This window comes from Panthera leo, chromosome A2 (assembly GCF_018350215.1).
Source record: "Panthera leo isolate Ple1 chromosome A2, P.leo_Ple1_pat1.1, whole genome shotgun sequence".
Taxonomy (NCBI): Eukaryota; Metazoa; Chordata; class Mammalia; order Carnivora; family Felidae; genus Panthera; species Panthera leo.
Window position 1 is genome coordinate 17,334,527 of NC_056680.1, and position 15,560 is coordinate 17,350,086.

Consider the following 15,560-nt stretch of genomic DNA (forward strand, 5'->3'; position numbering starts at 1 on the left):
AAGGAGTAATTTCTCTCTTCCCATTTTGCCTTGAACCCACTCCAATCAGACTTTCATCCTCTCCACTCTGTGGAAATGGCATATGGCAAGTTTTTCAGGGAATCTTCATTTTGCTGAATCTAGTGACCAATGCGTGCGCCTTGTCTTATTCTGTCCAGAAACTGTCCATTACAACACTGGATACAGCTGACTACTCCCTTCTAGAAATGTTTACTTCACTTGTTACAGGACACTATTCTCCAGATTTCCCTCCTACCTCAAATTGCTCCTAAAAAGAGAGGCTCTAGAGAGGTCATGATAGAAGGAGCCATTTGGACCCTTAAAGGTGGGAACTGGGTGTAGAGAGAGAGTGCCTAGGGCCTCCTGGGTAAGCCAGAAGCTCTTACGCAGCCGGTGTGTGGAACCTGGCTAACGGTGATGAGGAATGTGTGGGGAATGGATGAAGACTAAGAATATGAGTTTTACCCTGAAGGTAGCGGGTTTAGAAAGGGCCTCTGAGAAACTGTCATTCCTCTCGCCTTCCCCCATGGAAGATGGACTGGACTTATGGCTTGGTGGGAGTGGGGGCGGGGGGGGGGGGCAGTGAGGCAGGTCCCTAGGGTCCTGTTTCTTTCCCGAAAAGGTTGAGGACTTGTTTTCTGCCACTCTTCTCCCTGGTGGTCATAGGCATAACACCCGAGGAAGCCGCCAGAGGGCGCTTGTTTCCCAGGAGAATATTCTCTGGGAAAAAAATTGAGTGTTGCTGGCAAAAGAGGCAGCTATAATTAGAGCGACTTGGGCTGGAAGTTAAGCACGTGTGAAAATCCAAATGCACCCCAATTGCTGGGGATTGTTTCCAGAGCCTTTTGAAAGGTGGGGCCTGCTCAGGGCCAGGAGCCCCAAACTTATGTTGTTGGTCTCAACTTGTCCTTTATCTTGTGTCAACCTCTTGACTACTCTTGATCTCAGTTTTACCCTCAAGGAAATGGGAGGGATGATTCCTGCTCAGCCTACCACACAGAGGCATTAGCAAGAGAGAACAAAGTAAATAGTGTAAATACTTTTCAGAAATTTGAAATGAAGTGTACTGGAGAAAAGCAGGGAACTGCTGATCCTCTCTGTCCCCCATCCTGCCCCTGTGCTAATGCTGAATGTGTGACGGTACAGTTGAAACCTCTTACAAGGGGTGCCTGGGTGGTTCTGTCAGTTAAGTGTACGACTCTGGCTTCTGCTCAGGTCACGATCTTATGGTTTGTGAGATCAAGTCCCAGGGGTGGCACAGTGCAGAGCCTGCTTGGAATTCTCTCCTCTCTCTGCCCTTCTCCTGCGCTCTATCTCAAAATAAATAAATAAACTTTAAAAAACAACAACAAACAAAAAAAAAACCACTTAAAAGCATAAAGTTGAACAAAAATCAAAATGGCTGCACTAATGCTTTAGCAAAGCTTCATTTTAATTTTTTTTTTTTTAACATTTATTTATTGTTGAGAGACAGAGCACAAACAGGGGAGGGGCAGAGAGAGAGGCAGGCACAGAATCTCTAGCAGGCTCCAGGCTCTGAGCTGTCAGCACAGAACCCAGTATGGGGCTTGATCCCAGGAACTGTGAGATCCCAGGAACTGTGAGATCGTGACCTGAGCCAAAGTCAGAAGCTTAACTGACTGAGCCACCCAGGTGCCCCAGCAAAGTTTCATTTTATTTAAAAAAAATTTTTTTTTTAATGTTTATTTATTTTTGAGAGAGACAGAGACAGAATGCAAGTGGGTTAGGGGCAGAGAGAGGGAGACACAGAATCCGAAGCAGGCTCCAAGCCTGAGCCGTCAGCACAGAGCCCAATGTGGGGCTCGAACCCACAGAGCTGTGAGATCATGACCTGAGCCAAAGTCAGGCGCTCAACCGACTGAGCCACCCAGGCACCCCAGCAAAGCTTCATTTTAAAGTAATCTTATCCTTCTCTTCTGCAGACCTCCCCTCCTCCCTTCTTGACCTTTTAAAAAATTATTTTATTTTATCTTATTTTATTTTATTTTATTTTATTTTATTTTATTTTATTTTATTTTATTTTATTTTATTATTTCATTTCATTTCATTATTTCATTTTATTTCATTTCATTTCAGTATTTATTTTGAGGCGGGTGGACAGAGAGAGAGGGAGAGAGAATCCCAAGCAGACTCTGGGGCTCGATCCCACGGAATCGTGAGATCATGACCTGAGCCAAAACCAAGAGTCAGGCACCAACTGAGCCACCCAGGCACCCACCCCTATTTTTAAGTTTTATTTACTTTCTTTGGTAATCTCTACACCCAGTGTGGGGCTTGAACTCAGAACCCTGAGATCAAGGGTCACATGCTCCACTGACTAAGCCAGCTAGGTACCCCCCTTCCTGGCCTTTTGTTGCAGGAACTCCATCCTGAGGACATGACAAAGGAGGGTGGCAGCAGGTACACGATCCCAGTGGAAACTGGACAGATCCTGTATTTCCCTATAAACCCAGCCACTTCCTCTGGGCAGGCTTGCAGTTTTGAAGGCCTTAGCCTGCTGCAGCCTCCTTTGCCTGCCAAAGCAAAAAGCAGCTGTTCCTCTTTATCCCAAACTTTGTCTCCATGTTTTGTATTTCGGCTCCAGAGCACAGAGATCATTTTTCAACAACACACTCATGTGCACTACTGTGTGTGAGTACCCAGTGCTGGACATTTGAGACAGGTGATTCCCCAGCAGGTAGAGGTGATGAGGCCTGAGGTCAGAAGCAGCGGGCAGGGAATGGAGGACACTAGGGCAATAGGGAGTCATAGTAGGTTCTAGCGCAGTGGGAAGGCTTTATTCCAAAGGGCCAAGTTTTCTTGTGAGCTTTCCTGGGGTCATCCCTCTAGAAGTCAGAGGTCCTGGGTAGCAGCTGATCTCTTCTTACAGCTTGCACTGGATGCTGTGCCCGCCCCTGCCCCCGACCTCTAATACACTGAGAGGAAACACTCTGTGCTGGTATCTGGAGGCAGCTAGAGACCAACAAGCTGGACCTGTGGTATCACTGCCCTGTCCCAGTCTTTCTCAATCCCTGGGCCTCTAGGAGGTGAAATTGTTCCCGTGGCTCCCTCCATCCTGGTTGAGTTAGAACACCTTGCACCATCCGCCCACTAGCTGATTGACAAATGGTCACATTAGGCAAGGTGTTGTGTGTGTGTGGTGGTGGGGGAATTGCAAGTGGGAGGATGGGGCTGGGTTTCCAGGACCTATCCCTTTCTAGCCCTGAGCAATGCCTGCCCTAGAGGGAATTTGATTGGACCCCTGATCCTTTAAGCCTAAAATCCAGACTCTAAGGCCTGCCCCAGCCCTTCCAGGATGTTTCTGACTTCTGTGAAAAAAGGAGCAAATTTGAGGAAATTGGGATTAATCAGAGCGAAACAGGTTCCTTTTCTGCAAGACTCTTCAGAGCCTTTAAGAAGTTAATGTGTATTGTGAGTATCCAAGAACCAGCAAGGGAGGTTTTATGTAGTTATTTGAACGAGGGATGCTTTTCATAGAGAATCTTGCATGACCACTGTTTCATGGAACACACTCTGAGCCGTGGGGCCCCCACATTCATTTCACACATGAGGAAACAGAAACACAGAGGAGAGAGGGGCTTGCCCTCAGCCCCAGGTTGGTGGGCTCTACTCTGAGTACGACCTGGGTCTCCCTTTCCTGGGAACACTCAGAGCCTTCCCAAGTGGGCAGGGAGGGGGTACCGCAGAACTACCCTTCTTCCTCACAGTCAGCCCTTTCTCCCATCTCTAGATGGGCTCAAGGGCCAGCTCATGTGAGCCAGGGCTGTGCTGTCACAGAGAGCTGAGGAGAGAGAACAACGCTCTTTCCTGGAAAGGCGTGCCCACACATTGCCAGCACTTATCTCCCCACTCTACAACTTTTATTTTATTTTATTTTTAAAAATGTTTTAATTAATTAATTAATTAATTAATTTTTTATTTATTTTTGAGAGAGAGGGACAGAGTGTGAGTGGGGGAGGGGCAGAGAGAGAGACACAGAATCCAAAGCAGGCTCCAGACTCTGAGCTGTGAGCACAGAGCCCGACGTGGGGCTCAAACTCAGGAACCGCGAGATCATGCCCTGGGCCGAAGTCGGACGCTTAACTGCCTGACTGAACCACCCAGGTACCCCTAAATATTTTATTTTTTTAAAGTGATCTCTACACTCAGTGTGGGGGGTCGAACTCACAACCCAGAGATCAAGAGTCACGTGCTCTACCGACTCAGCCAGCCAGGTGCCCCCTTACCCTACAACTTTTAAAATAGTGGTATAAATTCATAATTTTAAGATTAATGATACGAGTTCTGACAAATATTTACAAGTGTGTAACCACCACCACAGTCAAGATGTGGAACATTTTCATTGCCCCAAAGCATTCCCTCGAGCCCCTTTGTAGTCAATCTCTTCTTCCCAACCCTGGCCCCTGGCAGCTACCGGTATACTTCCTACCACTATAGTTTTGCCTCTTCTGGAAATTCCATGTGAATAGAATCATACAGTAGGTGATCTTTGGTATCTGGCTTCCTTCACCGAACATAATGTCTGTGAGGTTTATTTGTGATGAGTATGCTGGCATTTCTTTCCTTTTTACTTGTCAGTAGCATTCCGTTGTGTGGGTGTTCCAGTTTGATGGGCCTGCTAATGGCCGTTTGGCTTGTTTCTGGTTTTTGACTATTATTAATAAAGTTGCTATGTGCATTCTCATACAAGTTTTTGTGTGGAGGTATGTTCCTATTTTTTTTAAGTTCATTTATTTTGAGAGAGAAGGAGCGCGCACATGGGAGCAAGCGTAGGAAGGGCAGAAAGAGGGGGAGACTGAGGATCCGAAGTCGGCTCCGCGCTGACGGTGCAGAGCCTGACAGGGGTCTCAAACTCATGAACTATGAGATCATGACCTGGGCTGAAGTTGGATGCTTAACCGACTAAGCCACCCAGACGCCCTCTTTTTTTTTTTTTTTTTTTTTTTTTTTTTTTAAGTAGGCTCTACATCCAGTGTGGAGCTTGAACTCACAATTGTGAGATCAAGAGTTGTGTGCTCTACCGACTGAGCCAGCCAGGTGCCCCACATTCTTGATGGTAAACACCCAGAAGTGGAATTTCTGGGTTGTATGATAAATGTCAGAGCTTACCTTTTTCAAAATGATTCCTGGTTGTCCTGCTCCCGTCACCCACAGAGGGGAGTGGTGGGGGTGAGAGGGTGGGCTGAGGCTGGGAGAGGCTAAGGAGTAACCTGGGCCTCAGCCCTACTTCCATCTGTCTCTGAGTAGCTTGGTGTCTTGGGTGAGTTGCTCCGTCCTGCCCTGGGCCGGCCTCACTTTACTCATTTGTGAAATGATAATAGCATCACAACCCTTCCTGTCTGCCCCAGAGTGTGTTCTGGGGGTGAAAGGAGATGAGCAGGGGATCTCTCTGGAAGCTTTGAGGGGCCTGTACTCTGAGGGATGGAGCAGAGGTCAGTGGTGCTTATGAGACAGAATGTGGTCCTGGAAGAGAGCTCTTTTTCTCTCAAGTCCATGTGGACTTGACAAGAGCCAGTTTCTGCGAATCTTGAGCGATTCCTTTTGGCCCTGAACTGAGTGGGCATGGGCTAATATTTTTTTGGGTTCTCAAAGGCCATCCATTTGCCATAAACACCTTGGAATATGGAGCTATAAAGGAGGAAGACCATTGTGCAAGGAGACCAAGGAAAAAGGTATCTCTGCTACTGTCCTATACACATGTGGCTACTTAAATTTAAAATAATGAAAATTAGGGGCCACTGGGTGGCTCAGTCAGTTGAGTGTTCGACTCTTGATTTCGGCTCAGGTCATGATCTCACAGTTCATGAGTTCAAGCCCCGCATTGGAATCTGTGCTGACAGTGTGGAGCCTGCTTGGGATTCTGTCTCTCTCCCTCTTTCTCTGCCCCTCCCCCACTCTCTCTCCATGTTTCTCTCGAAATAAATAAAGGTAAATTAAAAAAATAAAACTTACTTAATGACAATTAAATTAAGAAATCAGTTGATGCTACACTAGCCACATTTCAAGTGCTTAATAGCCATGTGTGGTTAATGGCTACCACATTGGATAGCACAGACATAATATATTTCCTTGATCACAGAAAGTTCTAATGGACAGCCTGATTGAGCCCCCAAGATCTTTCCTTTGGGAGGGTCAGTATTGTTATACCATATGGTAGACTGAGGCAGGCCCCATAAAGGTCAGCTGTCTTATATAGAAAAGGATCCCAGTAGTTTCAGTGGGCAGAGTTCATCTCGAGAGAGCTGACTACACAGGGACCCTGTGGTTGGCCGGTGGGGGCGATGGCCCCTGAGATGGACAGGCAGACATGGTGAGGGCCTTGCAGAGGTAGGGTTCAGGCAGTGTGGAAAAGGAGGTGACCGGGTGGAGCAGATGTTGGGGGGGATGGTTTGCAAGTGGGAAGATGTGGTAGTTCCATTTAAGGCGTGGGCAGTGGGCCTTCTGCAGATTGTGAGGAGGCTGGGGAGCATCAGAGACTCCAGGAGAAATGAGCTAGGCCTAGTGAGACCATCTCCTTGGCCAAAGCCCCACAAGGGAAAATTGTGGCCACCGCCTGCTCTGAGTCCAGCTGTCTTCAGGAAGGCAGCCCTCTGCTGGGTGATCTCAGCAGGACTCTCAAAGGTCAGTGTTGTGTGCAGGTCTCAGCCTATCAATGAACAATGTTGTGTCTGGACCAGCCCTTGTGGTTCTTATCATGACAGCAAGATGCCCTTCAGCAGAACCGTCGGGAAACTTTGAAAAAAAACAAAGGTTTATTACTTATGAGACCTGGAAATTACATGACACACTTGGGGCCACACAGCGAGGTTGTAGGGAGAGAGAGAGAGAGAGCATGAGAGAGAGCTAGCAAGAGGCTGGGGTTCTGCTTTTATTGGGGTAGAGAATGGGGGCCTAGGGTTTCTGAGGCTCATTCTCTATTGCTGAATTTAAAATATAAGAACAGAGGGGCACTTAGGTGGCTCAAATGGTTGAGTGTCTGACTTTTGATTTTGGCTCAGGTCATGATCCCAGGGTCGTGAAACTGAGCCCTGCATCAGGCTCCTTGCTAAGTGTGGAGCCTACTTAAAATTCTCTCTGTCTGTCTGTCTGTCTGTCTGTCTCTCTCTCCCACCCTCCCTCCCTCCCTCCCTCCCTCTCTCTCTCTTTCCTTCTGCTCCTCTCCCCTGCTTGCAGTCTCTGTCTCTAAAATAATAAATAGACAAACAAACAAACAAAATATAAGAGGAGGAATTTAAAGCATGGAAAGAGGAAAAGCAAGTAGCCCAAATGGACAGTTATCAAAATCTACCAAGATCTCTAGAACAAAGAAGTGTCAGTGGAAGGGAGGTGGCCTGGTTTTTTATCTTGTGGTGTGGCTGGCCTTGTGTTTCTTCAAGGTAGCCATCTGGAATGGATGCCTCTTTAAAGTGGATTCCTAGGTAATCAAAGCTTAAATCAGGTACTTGCATTACAAAAAAGAAAGAAAAAACAAAAAAACACCACCACCAATGGTCAGGGTTAACACCACAGCCCACCCTGTAATGCCAAGGCATCAGAGTCAATGGTGAAGACGTTAACTGCCTGGGTAGCTGATGAACTAAAAATCAGGGGTCATAACTCAGAAAGCACACATCTAAATAGAATTATAGTAGCAAATTTTATAATAATTATACAGGCAGTAGTCTGAAATCCAGTCTGTAACCACGTCTCAAGCTTGAAGGGTCTTGCCAAGAGCCATGAAAGCAAGTCAGTGATCTTGGGAGCCCTGGGAATCTGCATAAGGATTTGGGCAATATTGTGGAAATGTTGATATTTTGGGCCATCCCGTGTCATAGGTTTGAAGCTGTCTTGAGTTGGTGGATTGGTCCATATCTTATTGAACCAGTCTCTTAGTCCTGAGAATAGGTCAGTTTAGTTAGAAGGTTGTGTTTATTTCAGGAAGTGGTGACACAGGTGGGTTCACCAAATTAGACCTATATTGAGCAAGCAAATGCCTACTTGACAAGAGGCATTTCTATGGAAATAACAACAACAATAGCAAATGGTTAATAATTGGAGCAGATTAATTATAATCCCAGGTTCTGAGTTCTGAAGGCAGCCAGTTGCGATGCTTTTAGGTGCTGGGCTTGAAGCATCTTCAGAGGGAGTGAGGGCAGGCAGTGGCAATCTGAATGATTTTCCTGGTTTGTAGTGTGAATGTCTCTGGAGATTTTTCTTTCTTTTTTAAAAAAATTCTTTAAAATTTCATTTATTTGAGAGACAGAGAAAGAGAGCACAAGTGGGGGAGATCTGGAGATCTTTCTGAGTGGCCCATAGTAACAGCAAGATTGTCCATATATGAGCTATTTTAATGATTTCTCTGAAGCTTATATCATGTACCATTTTAGCTTGTGTGCCTTTAAGAAAAGAACAGTTCTAGTTCTCAGTGAGTTCAACTCGGAAGGATGGGAGAAAAATTGGAAGCATTAGTCTGGAGACTTGCAGCCAGATATTGGAAGAAATAAGAAGAAATCCAGTCTAGTTTACAGGTAGAAAAACCAAACTTCAAAGATACTTAACAGAACTAGAATCTAATATACACAAGTGTGTATTATAGTTTCTACTGAAATGTAACTTTTCTCTACAATCACCCCCATTTCTAACAAAGATAAGCATAATAAGACTAATTTATTTGCAAATTAAGTCTAATTTCAATAAAATTGGCCTGATTATTTGCAAAAGTGCAGCAAGAACAGTGATTGACCTTATATGCTCTTTTAAGTCCGCTTTGCTGGAACTTTTCTCTTTTTTTTAAAGATTTTTAAATTTTATGATTTATTATTACCATTTTTTAAAGTTGTATTTATTTAAGTAATCTCTACAGCCCACGTGGGGCTCGAACTCACAACCCTGAGTCACATGCTCTTCCAACTGAGCCAGCCAGGTGCCCCAAGATTTTTAAACTTTTAAGTAACCTCTACACCCAATGTGGGGTTCTAACTTAACAACCCTGAGATCAAGAGTCACATGCTCTACCAATCGAGCCAGCCAGGCGCTCCTGGAACTTTTCATAAGAAATCTCAGATTAACCTTTTAAAAGTCTCTCCAGGCTAAGAAGCCAAGCCAAGAATTTGCCGTCAGACTTCACCTGGAATACCTATAAATTGGGTGAATTCTTGTCTTCTTGATGTCCCCCAAATATCCTGACATTCCTGGGCGTACCTGGAAGTGATTGCCCTTGCTCACTTGGTAAGGCTGCCTAGAACTTTGTAAGCAAGGTACCAGGCTGATTTTTCCAAATTTTATTGGCTCCATAAAGTCAGCCTTAGTTTCTTAAAGCTGTCTGGTCATGTCTGAATCTATATACATTTCTCTCAAATATAACATTGCAGTCAAAGTCTGGTAATATAACCAATATTTCCAAATGTGTCCTATTACAAGGAGAACAAATTCTGTATTTTTTTTTTTTTTTAATTTTTTTTTTCAACGTTTTTTATTTATTTTTGGGACAGAGAGAGACAGAGCATGAACGGGGGAGGGGCAGAGAGAGAGGGAGACACAGAATCGGAAACAGGCTCCAGGCTCCGAGCCATCAGCCCAGAGCCTGACGCGGGGCTCGAACTCACGGGCCGCGAGATCGTGACCTGGCTGAAGTCGGACGCTTAACCGACTGCGCCACCCAGGCGCCCCTGTATTTTTTTTTAATTGAGAGAGGGAAGGCACAAGTGAGCGAGGGCAGAGAGAGAGAAAGAGAATCCCACGAGGGGCAGAGAGAGAGTGTGGGAGAAAGAAGTGAGGTTCATCTGATGCAAGGCTCCAGCTCATCCAATGTGGGACTTGACCTCATGAATGGTGAGATCATGACCTGAGCCGAAGTTAGATGCTTAACTGACCGAGTCACCCAGGTGCCCCTCCTTTTTTTTTTAATGTTTATTTTTGAGAGAGAGAGAGAGAGAGAGAGAGAGAGAGAGAGAGAGAGAGAACACAAGCAGGCTAGGGGCAGAGAGAGAGGGGGACAGAGAGCCTGATGCAGGCCTTGAATCCACAAACCTTGAGATCATGACATGAGCCCAAGTCAGATGCTTAACAGACCCAGCCATCCAGGCACCCTAAGGAGAACAGATTCTTGTTGAGCTTATGCAAATAACTATATTGCCATAAAAATAAGAATACTCAGAGTTTTCTAATTTTGGAATTATTGGGTAGGGAGAAAGAGTAGTTGTTTTCTCTTTGTTCATAAAGATATACTTTACCAAATCGCTGTAAGTCATATATAGCTTAAGAGAAGAGGTTTCTTTAAATCTGGAGACAGCAAAACATTAAAGAACCAGCAATGTTTCAAACAAAAAGTCATAAAAATTATAATCATCCTCATCTGTTCAGTTTCATGTAATTAATTCTTATTGATCTCGATCTTTTGTTAGCAGTTTTATGAAGCCATCAGCTTCTCCATTAGAGTTTTGAACATTTTTTTAAATGTTTTTATTTCTTTTTGAGAGAGAGAAAGTGCAAGCTGTGGAAGGGTCAGGGAGCGGGTGCAGGGAGTGGGGGGCAGAGGATCTGAAGTGGGGTCCGTGCTTACAGCAGAGAGCCCAAAACAGGGATTGAATTCACAAACTTCGGGAGCCGAAGTCAGATGCTTAATGGATTGAGCCACCCAGTGCCCCTGAGTTCTGTACATTCTCATCTGTTCAATGGTAGGATCTGAATGTCATCACAAACCTGTACTTGTCAGAGTCCTTTCCGTGAATCTCACTGAAGATGAAGCACTTTTGCAAAAGCTTCAGAGTAAAACAATAGTTGTAACTAACAAAAGACTTAAAAATGGCCATGGTTAAAGATCTTATTAGAGTTCATTACAATGCAGTTGACAATGAAATTTGGTTATTTCTGTGACATACAACATTTCAAGATGATATCTAGATTTATGACTGACAACATTTGCCAGAATATATCAGAATTTTAGAAGTTTCATACAATTTCTCAAACACTTATATACTTATATAAACACAACATAAAGAAGATTTAATATTACTTCTTACTTGACAATGCTTCCCATTTAATATATCAAATATGTCTAATTATTTTAATGTATCTCTTTTTATAAGGAGAGAAAACAGATCTCTTTTTTTTTAATTTTTTTTTTAATGTTTATTTATTTTTGAGACAGAGAGACAGAGCATGAACAGGGGAGGGTCAGAGAGAGAGGGAGACACAGAATCCGAAGCAGGCCCCAGGCTCTGAGCTGTCAGCACAAAGCCTGATGCGGGGCTCGAACTCACGGACCATGAGATCATGACCTGAGCCAAAGTCGGACACTTAACTGACTGAGCCACCCAGGCACCCCAGAAAACAGATCTCTTAAGATGGTCCAGGGACCTTCTAGGTAAACTCAAAGTTAGTTTGAAGTCAACAAGTCTTCATTTGAAATTTGATTTTGGGGGGGAATTTGTAAAAAATATCAAAATTTTTGGATGCTTGATTAAATAGGATTATAAGTCACTGTGAAACAATACCTAGTTATACATTTTTCAAGTTTTTTTTTTTAATGTTTATTTATTTTTGAGAGAGAGAGAGAGAAAGACAGAGAGACAGAGCATGAGCAGGGGAGGGGCAGAGAGAGAGGGAGACACAGAATCCAAAGACAGGCGCCAGGCTTCAAGCTGTCAGCACTGATCAGTACAGAGCCCAACATGGAGCTGGAACTCAAACCACGAGATCATGTCCTGAGCGGAAGTTGGGTGCTTAATCGGCTAAGCCACCCAGGCGCCCCTACTTAGTTATGCATTTAACCAAAATGACAGTAAAAGACTTTGTAGGCAAATATAAAAAGTTACATAATTGTAAAAAAAGACTTTAGTTCTTAGTAGGGAAGATTTAACTTTCTTAGGTAATCAAAGACTGGACAAAGACAACATGAAGTATAGGAAATTATTTTGAGAAAACACAAATTCCTTGCTTTCTAGCCAGATTACTTAAAAGGTAAAGAAAAACCTTTTGGGGCGCCTGGGTGGCTCAGTCGGTTGAGCCTCTGACTTCGGCTCAGGTCATGATCTCACGGTCCGTGAGCTCGAGCCCTGCGTCGGGCTCTGTGCCGACAGCTCAGAGCCTGGAGCCTGCTTCAGATTCTGTGTCTGCCTCTGTCTCTGACCCTCCCCCATTCATGCTCTGTCTCTCTCTGTCTCAAAAATAAATAAACATTAAAAAATTTTAAAAAAAGAAAAGAAAAACCTTTCACAATCTCTTATCAGAAGCAGAGCGATACTCAGAACTACATCCTTTTAGCAATGAAAGAAAGGCTCACAAGTATACTATTGCTATTAAAGCTTGTTTTAAAAATCCTTATAATAGCAAGTCAATTTTAGCCAACTTGACTACACAAGGGAAAATTCTTGCCAAATTTCTATACCATTTTGTTCTTTATGCTCCTTTTTCCCATTCTGAAATCACTAGCTTTACTTTAGGACAAAATTATTTTCATTTCCCTTAAAAATTCATCTCCATACCTCATACCTTGCTTACCCAAAAACACAGCCTATTTTCTTTGTATACAGAGATGTTCCCTTACTATTGCTAGTAGTTTTAGTTATACACATTACTTGGAATTCTTAATCCTTAGAAATCTGAATTTTAGGGAAAATCAAGAAGTACGCAATTGTGAACTAAAAAGTAAGCCATTATGATATGTTACAGCAGCATTCTTTAGATTGGTAACTTGATGAATACATTTCATAATGTCTAGAAACATACATTTCCCCATAGCATAATTTTTCAATGTGGCACAAGACATGTTTTCTAACAGGTCCAAATATCTTTAGTTCCTCTGTGATAAGAAGTCAAAAGTAAGTAAACCAAGACTTGTTTAGCAATTAAAGTTTCAGTATTTCATCTTATTTGGAAATGACATATTCAATGAATTCCCATGATATAATTATATCTCATAACTTAGCAAAATTCTGAAAGTGGAAATTACCAAAGATTTAGGAAACGTTGTTTTTTTTTTTAAGTTTATTTATTTTTGAGAGAGAGGAAGAGAGTGCAAGTTGGAGAGGCGCAGAGAGAGAGGGAGACCGTGGATCCCAAGCTGGCTCCACACTGCCAGCACAGAGCCCAACGTGGGGCTCAAACTCACGAACTGTGAGATCGTGAGATCATGACCTGAGCTGAAATCAAGAGATGGACGCTTAATTGACTGAGCCACCCAGGCACCCCTCATGGATTCTTTTCATAATAAGAATAGAAGAAAGAATCTCATAGTAGGTGGGATGGGCTACTCCCAGGACCCACAGGGGACCCTTGCCTTTGTGTAGCTCCACTTTGTCAAGTGCATACTCCACCTGTTTCTGTCCGTTGCTCTTCCTCATGCAGACCCTGGCCCTTCAGGGGATCTGGTCTTTTCAAGTTGCTCACTGTCCTCCCCAGAGGCACTTCCTACATTTCATCTCTCTAGGTTTTCCTTTTCTTCCTCCTTCTTCTCTTCTTTTAATGATAAACATTGTTAAAGGATATATTTTTCGTATAAAAATTCAATCACAGTACAACTAAAATCTTTTTGACAGTTTATATCTCTGCCCCATTCATCCCAATCTCCACATTAGAAATAATCTTCATTCATCAAATGGGAGGATACCTGTCCTAATATTTTTCTAGATGTTTATATACCTTGATGAACATAAAGAAATAGGGGGTCTTTTTTTTTTTTTTTCAACGTTTTTTATTTATTTTTGGGACAGAGAGAGACAGAGCATGAACGGGGGAGGGGCAGAGAGAGAGGGAGACACAGAATCGGAAACAGGCTCCAGGCTCCGAGCCATCAGCCCAGAGCCTGAAGCGGGGCTCGAACTCACAGACCGCGAGATCGTGACCTGGCTGAAGTCGGACGCTTAACCGACTGCGCCACCCAGGCGCCCCTAGGGGGTCTTATTTTATAGGGGGTGATTGATGGTTTACATAAATGGAATCATCTGTGCATATTATTCTGCAGTTTGACTCTTCCCCTTAATGATTATATTGGAAAATTCCTACTTTTAATTGAAATATATGTATGAAAAATGCAGTAATCGAAAGTATACAGCTTGCTGAGTTTTTGCTAAGTGAACACATTTTTGTAACTGGTACCCAGAGTTCCCCTTGTTCCCCTTGTTCCCCTTCTCTATAACCATGACCCTGACTTTGAACTTCATAGACTAGTGGTGCCAGATTTTTAAATTTATAGAAAATAGAATCATATGGTATATACTCTTTTTTAAAAAATATTTATTTTGAGAGAGAGAGAGACAGAGCATAAGTCGGGAGGGGCAGAGAGAGAGAGGGAGACACAGAATCTGAAGCAGGCTCCAAGCTGTCAGCACAGAGCCTAATGCAGGGCTCAGACCCATGAACCATGAGATCATGACCTGAGCCGAAGTTGGACACTTAACCAACTGAGCCACCCAGGCACCCCTACTCTTTTTTTTTAATATATATATTTTTTACATTTATTTATTTTTGATAGAGTGAGATGGAGTGGGAGCGGGGGAGGGGCAGAGAGAGAGGGAGACACAGAATCCGAAGCAGGCTCCAGGCTCTGAGCTGTTAGCACACAGCCTGACATGGGCTCGAACCCACGAACCATGAGATCATGACCTGAGCTGAAGTCAGACACTTAACCGACTGAGCCACCTGGGCGCCCCTCCCCTACTCTTTTTTTAAAGTTTATTTATTTATTTTGAGAAAGAGAGAGAGGGAGAGAGAGCACGTGTGTGTGTGCACCAGTTGGCAGAGAGAGAGGGAAGAGAGAGAATCCCAAGTAGGCTCCACGCCATCAGCACAGAGTCCTATGTGGGGCTCGAACTCACAAATTGTGAGATCATGACCTGAGTGGAAATGAAGAGTTGGACACTTAACTGACTGTGCCCCCCAGACACCCCAAATATATACTCTTTTGCATCCAGTTTCTTCGTGCATCATGATGTTTGTGAGAATCACCCATACTGTTGTATATAATTATAGTTTGTTCAGTTTTTTATTCCTGAGTAGTATTCCATTCTATGAATATACTACAATATAGTTATTCTTTTACTGTTGATGGCTATTTGGGTAGTTTCCAGCTCATCCTTTTTTATTTTTTATTAAAATTCTTTTTTTTAAGATTTTATTTATTTTTTATTATTATTTTAAAAATATTTATCTTTGAGAGAGAGAAAGCAAGGGGAGGGGCAGAGAGAGGGGGACAGAGGATTGGAAGTAGGCTCTGTGCTGACAGGCTGACAGCAGTGAGCCTGATGTGGGGCTTGAATCCACGAACCATGGGATCATGACCTGAGCTGAAGTTGGATGCTCAACCAACTGAGCCACCCAGGTGCCCCTAAAGATTTTATTTTTAAGTAATCTTTACACTCAATGTGGAGCTCAAACTCACAACCCCGAGATCAAGAGTCACATGCTCTACTGACTGAGCCATCCAAGCACCTCTCTACTTCATTCTTCTTAAAATGGCTGCACTGTAGGCATAGAGTGGACATACCATTCCCCACGGACATGTTTGGATAATTTCTAGTTTCCCAACTAGTCCCAACAAAGCTTCAGTGAGCATCTTGGCT